Source organism: Podarcis vaucheri (genome assembly GCF_965113315.1).
Source record: "Podarcis vaucheri genome assembly, chromosome: 1".
Taxonomy (NCBI): domain Eukaryota; kingdom Metazoa; phylum Chordata; class Lepidosauria; order Squamata; family Lacertidae; genus Podarcis; species Podarcis vaucheri.
Window position 1 is genome coordinate 45,401,364 of NC_138759.1, and position 13,894 is coordinate 45,415,257.

General features: G+C 43.0%; 1 protein-coding gene across 1 annotated transcript in view; it reads right to left on the reverse strand.

The window, feature by feature from the left end:
* RPAP1 (RNA polymerase II associated protein 1) overlaps positions 1-1,367 on the reverse strand; it is a 46,159-nt gene extending 44,792 nt beyond the window's left edge. Inside the window, exon 1 of the mRNA XM_082239330.1 lies at positions 1,245-1,367. The gene's annotated coding sequence lies outside the window, so the exon portion shown is untranslated. The remainder of the gene's footprint in view (positions 1-1,244) is intronic.
* Positions 1,368-13,894: the final 12,527 nt, after the last annotated feature.

Below are 13,894 nucleotides of genomic sequence, written 5' to 3' on the forward strand. Positions count from 1 at the left end.
GTTTGGGCATGGAAATTCTAATCCTTTGTTTTTTCTACACAAGTAATGTACCTATGTCTTTCCATTTATACAGAATTTGGAATAAGGCTGTTAAATTTAATGAGCAAAGAATATCACGAGGAAGATTACAGCTAAACCATCACACACTTGTGTATGATATGCAAGTTATTTGGCTACTTGTCCTTGACATTCACCAAAGAAAGTAAAAAATCTATAAAGCAAAATATAATGTGTTCTGCAATATTTATCATTATCTATCTGGACTTCAACACAGGTATTCTTATTGCATGGTACTTCCTTCCTTTTTTCTGTATACTGCAAACTCAGTACCTTAATTATCAGACTTAAACTTCAAGTCTACTCAGACTGCTGGACCTTCCTACAATCTGTTGCTGATAATCACACACAAGGAACTGACGCAATCTGCAAAGCATCCCTTTAACGGTTTAAGCCATTGCTCTGGGAGGACACGTCTGTGTTTGTTTAAATAAAAGTGTGTATTTAAACGTCTAATCTACTTTTCCAGCAGAGGCCTCAAATGCAATTCATCACATTTCTTTAGAAAGGGGGTAAACTTATGCTGTTCCTTCCTGGCTCCTGTCTTGCTTCTCCTACTACAACAATGGGGATTTTTTTTTAAAAAAACAAACAAATAGGTAAAAATCCAGGGCTGAACATGTGCCGCTGCACGCATGCCAGAAACCGGTTTTGCCTTTTCTCTCTTCGCAAGTCATTCGCCGATTTCTTTTGTCTATGCCGGTATCATCGCCTCTTCTACTAGCCTCGCAGATACAACGGGCAGCTCACAGGCCCCAACTCGCCATTAGGGGCCCACAGAAACAAGAGAATCCGATGCGTGGCAAAGCCCCCTTCAACCAATTCTAGCCTGCAGCTGTGGGGCATTTCCCCAGAGACAGAAAAACCCGCCTGAATGCACAGGCAGCCCCACTGCAAATAAAAACGCCATGTTATGGCTCGTGTCTTTAAAAGGAGTCCACGGCCCGCTAGGACGCATGCTCCATAGTCCCAAGCGTGCGGGGACGGGATGCAAAGAGTTTTCCGCGAAGGAAACGCTCTCTAGGCATGCTCAGAGGCACTTGAAAGCCCGGGTGCCCGAAGAAGCGGGCGGGCCGTGAGTCCCTAGGCCGGCACAACCTTCCACCTCCGTGCTAGGGAGACGGAGGCTGCCCACCCAGGAGGAGGAGGAGGAGGAGACGCGGAGGCTGCTGGCGATGCCCACTGACCTGTGCTGCGTGGGCTGCTTCTGCCATCCTTAGAGGGCGGCAGCGGCGCCTCCGCTCAGCCCAGCAGCGCTTTGACGCACATGCCTCTGCTTCCGCCGCCGCCGCCAGGATGGGGAGGTTTCCCGGGCGGCGCGTCGAAACGAAGCCCCGCCTTCGCTGCCATTTTGGGATGCGGAGAGAGGCGGCGAAGGGAAGCCCCGGCAGCGGCTGGGAGCGACCGGCGACCTTGCCCGGGGCGCGGGGGATGCACCCCACTCCCATGTCTATCCAGTTAGAAGTGCTCCCCACTGGTTTCCATGCCCCCCAAATAGGGTCGCATAGCCGCAGTGCCGGATTTACGCATAAGCTATGTTGTAAACAAAATCTGCCCTTTTTGCCTTATCCAAGATCCCGTATAGAGTCCTTACTTGGGTTTCCTATTGGCAGGAGAAAATAACAGAGGCCAACCAGAGAATATTGAGAAGCAAAGCGGCTAGTAAGCCTGATCATTATTAAAGCTGTTGCAACAGGGTCCTCCCCTATAGCTTAGGGCCCCACTCTCATGGGGGCACCCAAAAAATTTAAAGGAAAAAACAGCTGGATGTACTTAAGTTAGAGCTTAAAAATTATTTCACTATTAATAAACTTCTTAATTGTATTTCACTATTAATATACTTCTTAATTGTATTTCAGTTCAACAATTACTTTGATAAAGTACTTATAGTGGTATGTTAATAAGTTAATGATACAGTGGTACCTCAGGTTAAGAACTTAATTCGTTCCGGAGGTCCGTTCTTAACCTGAAACTGTTCTTAACCTGAGGTACCACTTTAGCTAATGGGGCCTCCTGCTGCTGCCGCGCCACTGGAGTACGATTTCTGTTCTTATCCTGAAGCAAAGTTCTTAACCTGAAGCACTATTTCTGGGTTATCAGAGTCTGTAACCTGAAGCGTATGTAACCCGAGGTACCACTGTATTTTGTTATGTGCAAATGCAGGAATCTCAACTCAAGAATCCATGGCAGGGCTGAAGAAAATCGTAGGGCTTCACCATGTTAGATACTGTATTGGTAGGATCCTGAACCGGTGCAGTTTTGTGGCTGGACCCAGTCATTGTGCACCGGCCTCAAGTGGGCAGGTGTAAATATTACTTGTAAAAACCAAGTGCAATGCTTACGAAATGAATGTGAACTTTAATCTGAAGTGTATGGTGAAAGTGGGTGGGATGGAACAAAGACAGAGTACTAGCAAAATGGTCCATCTGCAATCACCACAGGGGGCTCCATCAGAAGACGGCAACCTCCATAAAACACTTTCCTCGTGCGTCTTCAATATTTTGCTTATTAGAAAGATTTTGAGAGTTGCCTTTCAACTCGGAAACTGGGTATCTAAGTTGACATATGCAGAAGCATTTCAAAGAGCCAGAATCAACAATGCAGTAAGCATATGCAGCATGATTCAGCAATATCAAAAGCAAGCAGGCGTAATCAGGAATCTACAATTCCTGACGAAAGAAATGTTTTCAAGTGGTGGCAAAACCATAAATCAGAGGTTTTCGACTTTTCTGAGTCTATGGCTCACTTGACCAGCTATATTCTTTCTGTGGCTCCCCTGTGAGGAAACACGCTCCAATCCTCAGTAGCCCAATTATGTCACTCCTTACCTGCAGAGCCGACAGCCCCTCTCCCCTTTTCAAACACCCTCCCTGGTGGAGTGTTCCCTCAGCCTCCTCTTCCCTCTCCTTGAGAGTCCTTGGGGCAGCCATCACCGCCCCTGGTCCCTGAGTCACCTCCCCCATGCCAAAGAGAGGTGCCTCCTCACCCCACCCCACAGGAGCCTGGAAACAGGATGTCCCCAGCCTTAGCAGCCCAAAGGTGAATGTGAGGCAAACGGTCACAAGCATTTGGGAGGCAGAAATATGAGAGGACATCAGAGGAGGGAGGGAAGGAAAGAGGGACAGACTAATGCTGCCCGCAGCACCCCTGACCATCATTCAAGGCACCCCAGGGTGCCACGGCACACCTGGTTGAAAACCACTGCCGTAAAGTAAGAATGCCGAGTGCCAATTTGATCATCTTAGGAAACTTATTTTAGGAAGGTTTATATTTTATTACCTGTATTATCTTGACTGTAATTTGTTTTAACTGATCTTAATGTTATATTTTAAGATTGTAACCTGCCCTAGGAGCTCATGGTGAAGTGCAAGTAAGCCTAATAATAATAATAATAATAATAATAATAATAGGTACTACAACAGAGAAGGCCCTACTTAGCATCTTACCACAATTCAACTAGATATGGAGGGAGAACTCAGATAACTTAAATGAGTGGGTAAATGTGTGGGGAGAATAGTACATATTTGGAACTGTTCTAAAGGGCTCAGTTTCCATGGTGTATTTCTCATGCCAAACAGTGAAAAAAAAGGTTTTTTAACCACCTGTGGGTGATTATTTAACACTCCGATTGATCTAACTGAGGAGATAATGTCCCATTCAAGCTGGTGAACAGGGAAGTGGATTCAATTATTTATGAAGAGTGGGTTTCCTCCCACATGTAACACTCTTCGTTTTGCTCTTTGTCTTTAACATGGGTGTAAAAATGTTGCCTAGAACGAACATTTGATTTATAAATGAACCTCTTTCTCTCTCCATTAGCAACATTATGTGTTACAAATAAGGCAACATAGACTCAAATAGGCTTTCATTGATATGTGCAAAAACATTCCAGTGGTGCTGTGGCCTTTGGCCGCATTTTCATAAAACCATAAACCAAAAAGTGTGGCTTAATGATATTAGTAAAAATACTGTGTGTGGCTAGCATGCAGCTCAGCTGTTCACACAAACGCTCCTCCCCTGGTGCAAGTGAGGAAACCTGGGGTGGGGGAACCTCAGGCCTGCGGTCAAATGTGGTCCTCCAGGCCTCTCTAGCCCTTGAGACTCAGTCTAGCCTAAGCCATGCCTCTCAGCAGGCCTACCTTGCTCCATGCCCCCCTTGACTGCATTTCCCTGGTAGGAATGTGTCTCTGAACTGTTGCTGTGTCTCTTGCCTGCCTGGATGGAGAATGGTGTGTTGGGGAAATTAAAAAAGAGGTTCCTAGACTGGCAGTTTCCCATACAGAAACCCAAAAGAAAAGAATGCCGGCTCCAGGGGAAAAGATCAGCCTTTATTGAAATACAAATGAGCATAGGGACAGCCTCAAAAATAAGAAGAAGGCTGCAGGGAACCAGATTCAAGGCAATGTTTTTTATACATTTTCAGATCACACGCATCATTTCATTTCACCAATCAAAGGATCACAGCCATCTTAATAGTTACAACTCAATGCCATCATCCTGAACCAATCAAAATCATTTGGCTCTTTAGACCACCCCTCATCATAATATCATGTGATTACATATAACCATTTTTCAGTGTCTTTCTTTATTAAGACTTTTAACTAATTTTCCTATTCATTAAATGTCTTCCAGTGTCCTCTTTCATCTATCTATAAAACAATTCAAGATTAATAACAATTGTCATGCCTAGCTAATACTCTCTTTTCAGGCATACAATGACCACCATAGATTCTAGCAGTTTATTCTTTTCAGTGTTCTGGAACAGGCATGCACTACATACAAGTACCTAAAAGCAGCTAGTTCTGTACCTTAAAAGGTAGGCAGGCCTTTTTCAGTTTAGCTAGGTCATGGGCTTAAAAGAAGATGGAATCATCAAAATACGGTTTTATGACATTATTATTTTCTCCAACAGGTGTGTGTGTACACCTCTGATTTAATACTGTGCAAAATTAAAAGGCCCATCCACCACTCCATCCACTTTTGCCTGGTATGTAGCCCCCCCCCCCCCCGATATTTCTCATAAGGGAGTGTCGCCCTCAGGGTGAAAACAGTTCCCCACTCCTAGCATAAATGAAACAAGAAAAGGAATAGCTGAAGCAATGATAGGTTGGCTTATGGATCATAGCTTGATAGGGAGCAATAAACCACACTCCCAGGCTCAAGATTAATGCTCAGATATCCCTTTTCTTCATGTAGAATATGGTATACTAAGTCAAGCTATGTGACTTAACTGTCAGGTGTGAATGCAGTTCATTCTGGATGTTCATTTTCCTTATCAAATGTACCCCTTTGTAACTATCTGAGGATTGCAGCATAACTGGTATTAAAAGTGCTAAAGCAATCGATCAAAATTAGGTTACATTTCAGACATAATGATAAAGAAATTGAGTATCTTGCTGATATTATTATTATTATTATTAATTCATTGTCTTCTAAACAACCGTCACAAGGCAATGTACACTAAAGTTAATTAAAAACAGCTAAAAGCTTCCAAACAGCAAATACATTTAAAACCAAACTAAAACCAAACAAAGTAAACACTTGTGGTAAAGACCCATTTATCCAGCTGGGAAAGCATGTCAGAACAAAAATGTCTTAAATTGTTTCTGGAAAGTGCAGATAGTGTCTGTGTGTCGTATCTTGACAGGAATGCTATTCCATGGGGGCTAAGTGCCCTGCAGCGTGGGCTTCTGGGATCTTCAAAAGACACTTCTTTTAAAATATGTTTGTATTTCTTACACTGAGAACAGGAACAGTTCTTACTGTGAAATGTTGAAAACTCTATGCAATACAATTCACCCAACCAATAATTAGCAGTGGGGCAGTTTCCTGACACATACTCAGAGCAGACCCAGAGACATCGATGGACCTTGGTTTATAGTCTATAACACTGGATATCACCCAATGAAAATAAAGCAATTCAAACCTGAATGTTATTGCTACCATTACTGTTCATCACATTTGTGATTTTTTTCAGTGTGGAGAGATTTACAGTATTTGTCATTTATTTCTAGAATACCTAACTTGTATTAGGCACACTAAATGGATAAAAAAATTGCAGCAACCCTTGCCTCCAGGCTTACTCTCAATTAAGTTGTAGCTTTAAATAACAGGGAGTTAAATGGAATCTTTCCACATTTCCCCCTTTCCTTTCTTTCCACAAAGACTCTGGTTATCCAAAACGCTTTGCAAGTGACCAAAAAGTGATGGAGCAGTTCTGTTGCGAGCCATTTAACCATTGAGATATTTAAAATGAAAAATAACCCAAGCCTAAGGCTGTGTATATATTGCCATCTTAAAATGCATCTAGGCTTTTCCTTTTCCTACAGAATTATATACCGTAATTATAGAGTTCAAAGGAACCCCTAAGGCCACCCAGTCCAACCCCTGCAATGCAGGAATCTCAACCATCCATGACAGATGGCCATCCAACCTCGGCCTAAAAACCACCAAGAAAGGAAAGTCCACCACCTCCCAAGGGAGTCCATTTCACTGGCAAACAGCTCTTACAGTCAGAAAGTTCTTGCTGATGTTTAGTCAGAATCTCCTTTCTTGTAACTTTGAGTCATTGGGTTGCGTCCTACCCTCTGGAGCAACAGAAAACAAGCTTGCTCCAACTTCCATGTGACAGTCCTTGAGAAATTTGAAGATGGCTATCATATCTCCTCTCAATCTCCTCCAGGCTAAACATACCCAACTCCTTCAACTGTTCCTTATAAGGCTTGGTTTCCAGACCTTTGGTCATCTTGGTTGCCCTTCTCTGCACATCTTCCAGCTTGTCAATATTCTTACATTGTGGTGCCCAGAATTGGACACAGTATTCCTAGTGGAGTTTGATCAAGGCAGAATAAAGTGGTACTGTACTATGATTTCCCTTGATCTGGACACTAGACTTATGTTGATAGCATTAGCTCTTTTTTTTTGCTTCTACATCATACTGTTGACTCATGTTAAGCTTGTGGTCTACTAAGACCCCTAGATCCTCTTCACATGTACTACTAGTAAGCCAGGTGCCCCCCATCTTATATTTGAGCAGCTGGTTATTCCTGCCTATATGCAGAACTTTACATTTGTCCCCACTGAAATTCATTTTGTTAGTTTGGCCTAGTTCTCCAATCTGTGAATCCCGATTCTTTCTTCTGTGGCATTCTACCCCTCCCAGTTTGATGCCATCTGCAAATTTGATGAGCATTCCCTCAATTCCTTCATCTGAGTAATTTAAAAAGACATTGGACAACAATGAGCCCAGGAGAGAACCCTGCAGCACTGCACTTGTCACTTTTCTCCAGGATGATGAGAAACAATTAGTGAGCACTCTTTGGGGTGGTTCAGTCAATCAGCTACAAATCCACCACACAGTGACTTGTCTAGCCCACATTTTATCAGCTTCCCCACAAGAATATCATGGGGGAATATGTCACAAATCTTACTGAAATCAAGATACAGTGGTACCTCCGGTTGCGAATGGGATCCGTTCCGGAGGCCCGTTCGCAACCTGAACAGAATGCAACCTGCGTCTGCACGTGCGTGGGTCACGATTCGCCGCTTCTGCGCATGCGCACGACGTCATTTTGCACGTCTGTGCATGCATAAAGCAGCAAAACCCGGAAGTAACCTATTTTGTTACTTCTGAGTTGCCATGGGACGCAACCTGAAAATGTAACATGAGGTATGACTGTACACTACATCCACAGCATTCCCCTAATCCACTAAGCTTGTAACTCTATCCAGAAAAAAAGAAATGAGATTTGTCTAGCAAGACCTGTTTTTGAGAAACCGATACAGATATAAATATCAAATAGCATTAGGGATAAAATAATGCCCTGTAGTAACCCCATAGCATAAAACCAATCACCTGATGCACCATTGTGGGTGTTTCCTCATAGACAGGACTAGAACCACAGTAGCACTGTCCATAAATATTCTTCAGGGCAGGAAAGCCGTTATGTTAGAATTGGTTGCAGATTTTTATGTTGTGTGTTATTTAGTGCACACCCAGGCACTCTTAAACCTCCCTCCACTCTTGTCTATTGTGTTTCTAAGCTCTTTCAAGACAAAGCTGCTTATAATGGTTTCAGTTAGTCCTTAACACATAATACAGTAGTGTAAAAAGAGCCCTGCTAGATCAGATCAAAGGCCTATCCAGTCCATCATCCCTTTCTCACAGTGGCCAACCAGATGCCCATTGTGGAAAGTCCAAAGCGAGACATGAGCACAGCAACTCTCTCCTGTTCATGATCCCCAGCAACCAGTCTTCAGAGGCATACCGTTTTGCAACCCTTTCATTCTCAGTTCAGACTGAAACTGGTTTCCTGTGAGCTAGAGTGGGGGGCAGGGAGACGATGCACCAGACTACAATATTAATAAGAAACAAAAGGATAGAAAAAGGATAGATAATGGCTAACGTCATGTGTACACTGTTCCCAAACCAGCAGTGGGAGCACATTGGATGCAGAGTAGACCCCAGTGTGCACACAGCCAAAAAGTAGAATTCTTGGATTTAAAACTGGAAGTGTTTCTCGCTTATCCTATGGAGCTTTTCAGCATCTTTTATTCTTAGCAGTTCAATACCAGTGGGTTGTCCAGCTCTGATTTCTGCTGCTGCTTATGGGGGCACACATGTTCCAGGCCTGTAGCTTGATAGATGGGGGGAATGAAGTTCATTCATAAAAGATTGACTTCAGAATGCTTGTAGATGTGGATGCACAGTCTCAGGAGGAGGAAGCAGATATCTACAGTCTCAGGAGGAGGAATCAGATATTTACCGGAAACATGCAAACAAAACAAAACAGTACACAGGAAATGAGAGGTCTTTTGGCAGACAGAGTAGACAAAACTAGTGGTAGTTTTACCAGTGAGCTGACACCAGTATAAGACAGCTTCATGTGTTTGTAAGTGAGGCAGAGCAAAACATTTAAAGTCTGCAACAGAAGGATACAGTTGTTGATTGCTCTGATTCCTCTCTACAGAAGTGGGGAACCACCTGTGGCCCTGCAACATCATTGAGCTACAGCTCTTGTCATCTCTCGCTATTGGCTATGCTGGCTAGGTCTGATGATAACGAGTCCAGCAACTTCTGGAGAGTCACAGGTTCCCTACTCCTGCGCTCTAGCCTTCATTGCAACTATGCAGCCTTTTCAGTGTGAAATATTGCACTGTACAAATATTTACACTTGGCTTGTGTAACTTTGAAGGAAACTTGCTTTACTGCATCAGCACCAGAAGGGCGATAGCACTGGAATGTTTTCTGACAGACGGGCACTATATCATACCCAGATTTAAAGAGCCTCTCAACCCGAAGACTTCCTATCAAAGCTGTCAGTTCCCTGTATCCTTATTTCTCCCTTCATTAATATTTTAGAGCCAGTTTTAATAATATAGTCAAAGGTACTATGTATAGCACATGATCTATCAATAAATCATGCCCACACATCTTCATATTTGCCCTATAATTTATAACTAACAAGTTGGTTATCTAAAGTCTCTTAAATTATTCTGGTGACAAAAATGCTTGAACTCATTCGCAAGAGTCATCAGAGGTGAACTGTAATGCTCTTTATTTTAAGTGTTTCAAAAAGTAGAATTCTTGGATTTAAAACTGGAAGTGTTTCTCGTTTATCCTATGGAGCTTTTCAGCATCTTTCATTCTTAGCAGTTCAATACCAGGGTGTTGCCCAGCTATGATTTCTGCTGCTGCTTATGGGGGCACACATGTTCCAGGCCTGTAACTTGATAGGTGGGGGGAATGAAGTTCATTCATAAAAGATTGACTTCGGAATGCTTGTAGATGTGGATGCACAGGAGTTGCCCTGGAGACAAACTGAGCTGTATGTTTCTGAATAGGTTCAGGAGAAATCAGGGAAATTCCCCACCAGGGTAGAAATCATATATCAAACAGATGGAAAGCTCTTTAACTTGAGTAGGCTGAAAGCAAAGAATAAGATTACCATAACTTCTGTCATAGTGCTTCAATATGCTGATGACAATATAGTGTGTGCACACTCAGAGAATGACCTTCAAACCATCCTAAATATCTTACAAAAAGCTTGCCCTATTGCTCAACTTCCTAAAACCAAACAAGCACAAAACAACCCCTCTGTAGCACCACAAATACAACTCAATGGTGTAACATTGGAAAGTGTCGATCACTTCTCCTGCCTGGGCAGTTATCTTTTCACAAAGGCCGACATTGATGTTGAAATCCAGCATCGCCTGAGCTCTGCAAGTGCAGCTTTCTCCCGACTGAAGTGCAGAGTGATTGAGGACCAGGACATTTGCAGGAAAACCAAAATGCTTGTTTACAAAGCTATTGTACTACCAACCTTACTGTATGCTTGTGAAACATGAACCGATTATAAATGCCATCTCCAACTCCTCAACAGTGTCTCCAAAAAAAATTTACATATCACTTGGGAAGACAGGTAAACTAATGCCAGTGTACTGGAAGAAACAAAGATCATCAGTGTTGAAACAAAGATTCTTCAACATCAACTTTGTTGGACTGGTCAAGTTGTTCAGATGCCTGATTATCGTCTTCCAAAGCTATTCTGAACTTAAAAATGGAAAGCGTAATGCTAGTGGTCACCAAAAGAGGTTTAAAGACTCTCTCAAGGCAAATCTAAAAATATGTAGTATAAACACCAACAGTTGGGAAACACTGGCCTGTGAGCCCTCCAATTGGAGAACAGCCTTTAGCAAAGGTGTAATGGACTTTGAAGACACTCGAACTCAAGACAAAAGGGAGAAATGTGCTAAAAGGAAGGCGTGTTTGGCAAATCCTCACCATGATAAACTCCTGCCTGGAAACCTGTGTCCCCACTGTGGAAGGATGCGTGGATGCAGAATTGACCTCCACAGTCACTTATGGACTCACTGTTAAGATCGTGTTCATGGAAGACAATCTTACTCAGCTATGAGTGATCACCAAAGAAGAAGAAGAAGAAGAAGAAGAAGAAGAAGAAGAAGAAGAAGAAGAATGTTCAAACATGGTTACTTCCCTAGAAGGCACTCCATTTAGCCATGTGATGTGGAAATATTTTATCTTTCTAAGGAGACCGTGGAACTGATAAAATGGGCCGTGCCTCATGAAGACTTATAGTACAATATATTCAGTAATCATTAAGGTGCCATTGGACTGTTTGTCATTCTGACTGTTTGAAAACGAGACCTGACTGGATATGTTCGTCAAACAGTCAAATTAGATCAAACCAAGCCATTACACTTGTTCCTGAGCAGCTCTACTACCCAATGTTTCTACACATGACAAATAATGGAATATTTCTTTTAAAAAATTATTCTGTAATTTAATGCCCTGCTCATCTTCAGTCCAATAGGCTTCTCAGAGCAGCTTTCGAAACCTGGACATTCGTAGGGAAACCAAAATGCTTGTTTACAAAGCTATTGTACTACCTACCTTACTGTATGCTTGTGAAACATGGAAGCAATAATATCAGAAATTTGGAGGTTATCAGAGCATGGACAACTGTGGGGAAGCTATTTCTGCCCTGGGATTGCTGAAGCCAGCACAGCAGCCTCAGCTGATGACAAAGATCTATGAAAACCCCAAGACTGCAAACCTGATCCATTAAGCTAGGAAGCCAAAGTGGCACTTTGCAGGATGTGGCAGGGGAGAGTTTTACAGGATGCCTTGGGGAGAACTGCAGACAATTTTAGACACCACCATCACTACCTACAGAACAACAACTAGAAAGGACAGTAGAGAAGAGGAGCAAGAAGAGAATTGGTAAAAATATAATCTAAGCTGATCTCTTAAAAGACTTGTTTAAAAATGGGAGGCCATTTGCAGCCCTCAGGCTTTAGCCACGCCTAAATTTTAGGGGACGTTCAACATCTAAAAATGGGAAACAGTCCCTTCTTGAGGAAAAGAACCACCCACCATCAAAACTCCATTGTGTCAGGACTGAGCAAGGTTTATTGACCTTCAGCCAGTCCATTACTGATTCTGGGCACCAGTTCACTTAATTGCCTGAGATTGAGGCTACCTGCAAAATAAACAGAGAGAGTGAACAAATAAGTAAAAACCAGGAGTACCAGAAAGGTGTGAAGGAGTTATGAAATATCAGCATAACCCATAGAGGTTTTGTAAACATGACAAGTGCAGGCCTTCTTCTCCCACTGTTCGGTGGACTGATCTCTGGACAAAAATAAGAAGTGAGTTCACTCCGACAAAAATCAGAGCAGGGCCAAGCAGATGCAAAATGCTATATACCTGCTGAGATTTTTTAAACCAGACCAGCAGAGTAGATACTTGGGAATGAGTCTGGGAGCGTCTGCATGCAGTGCATGTGATACAGCAATATGCACCCTCCTGGCATCAATGTGCTGGGCCATAGGTAACCAAAAGCAGATCTGACCCAAACACTGTCAGGATCAAGAGCCAGGCATTGCCAGTAGGGTCCAGTAGAAGTTTGTCAAAGTGCCAAGCTATGAAGATAGTCCCAAACAAGGTGGTTCAATGGCTAGAGTCAAAGGCAGCCATGAGACCAAATTAGCTATTATTCCTGGCAAAAAAAAAACAACAACCCCAAACCTATCCTAGAAGTATCTGTAGCCAGGAATGAAATACAGAACTGGCAGGGCCCTAGAGTCATCTAGTACAAACCCAATGCAGGAATCACAGCTCAAGAATCCCTGACAGATCCAGCCTCTGTTTAAAATCTCCAGTGAAGGAGAGTCCACCACCTTCTGATGTTGCCTGTTCCACTGTTGAACATGTCTTACCATCAGAAAGTTCTTCCTGATGTTCAGTTGGAATTACCTTTGTTGTGATTTTTTAATCCGTTGCTTCAGGTCCTACCCTCGGGAGCAGCAGAAAACAAGTTTGCTCCAACTTCCATGTGACTGCGCTTTAGATATTTGAAGGCGGCTATCATATCACCTCTAAGCCTTATCATCTCCATCACTTTGTGTATCTCAGGTGGGATGGGAAGGAGCAATACTTATGAATACGACTTGCTGGAAACTGCAGATGGGAAAGTGTTCCTGTGCTCAAATCCTGCTTGTGGGTTTCCCACAGGCATTTGGTTTGGCCACTGTGAGAACAATATGCTGGACTGGATGGGTCATTGGCCTCATCCAGCAGGCTCTTCTTATGCTGTTATGTGGCCTTCCAGGTGTTGTTGGAGTCCAACTCCCATCGTCCCCCACTGTCGTCTACTCTAGTTGGAGCTGATGGGAGTCCAACATCTGGTGGGCCACAAGTTCCTCATCCCTGTGTTAGGAATTTAGACATCATAAAAATTAAGTCCCAACTTCTTTGGAAGTTAAAACAGCTATTCCATGTGCCTCTAATTGCATTTTCACAGTGTTCACAGAACACAGCTGAAGAGAAGGTGAAGTGTCAGGATTTGGGTGTTCTCCAAACTGCCAGGATAGAAGCAGAGTCAAATATATTTTCACTGAGCTTGAATGACAAGGAAGAAACTGATGCTGTCAGCTTCAAATGAGGCAGATTGGGGCTGATGAAACTTCAGAACTTCAGCTTTGGCCATGTTTAGGTTTGAAGCTGAAGAAGTTATCAGAGAGACAAGCTGAGCTGTGAGACTGGTTGAAAGGGAATCAATCAGCAGCAAAAACAAAGTCTTGAACTTCCAGGTTCATAAGGATGCTTCTTGTATTGCATACCCTCCAAGTGTCCTTATTTTCCAGGTACAGTCCTGGAATTACAGAAGCTGTCTCGGTTTCTGATTTGATCCCAGAATGTCTCAGTTTTCCTTTTTCTTCCCCTCCACATCTAAGAGAACAATTAAAAGTGGTGTGTGTGTGTGTGTGGTGTGCGCATCAAATGAAGGAAATGGTGATGTTGGCATACAAAGCC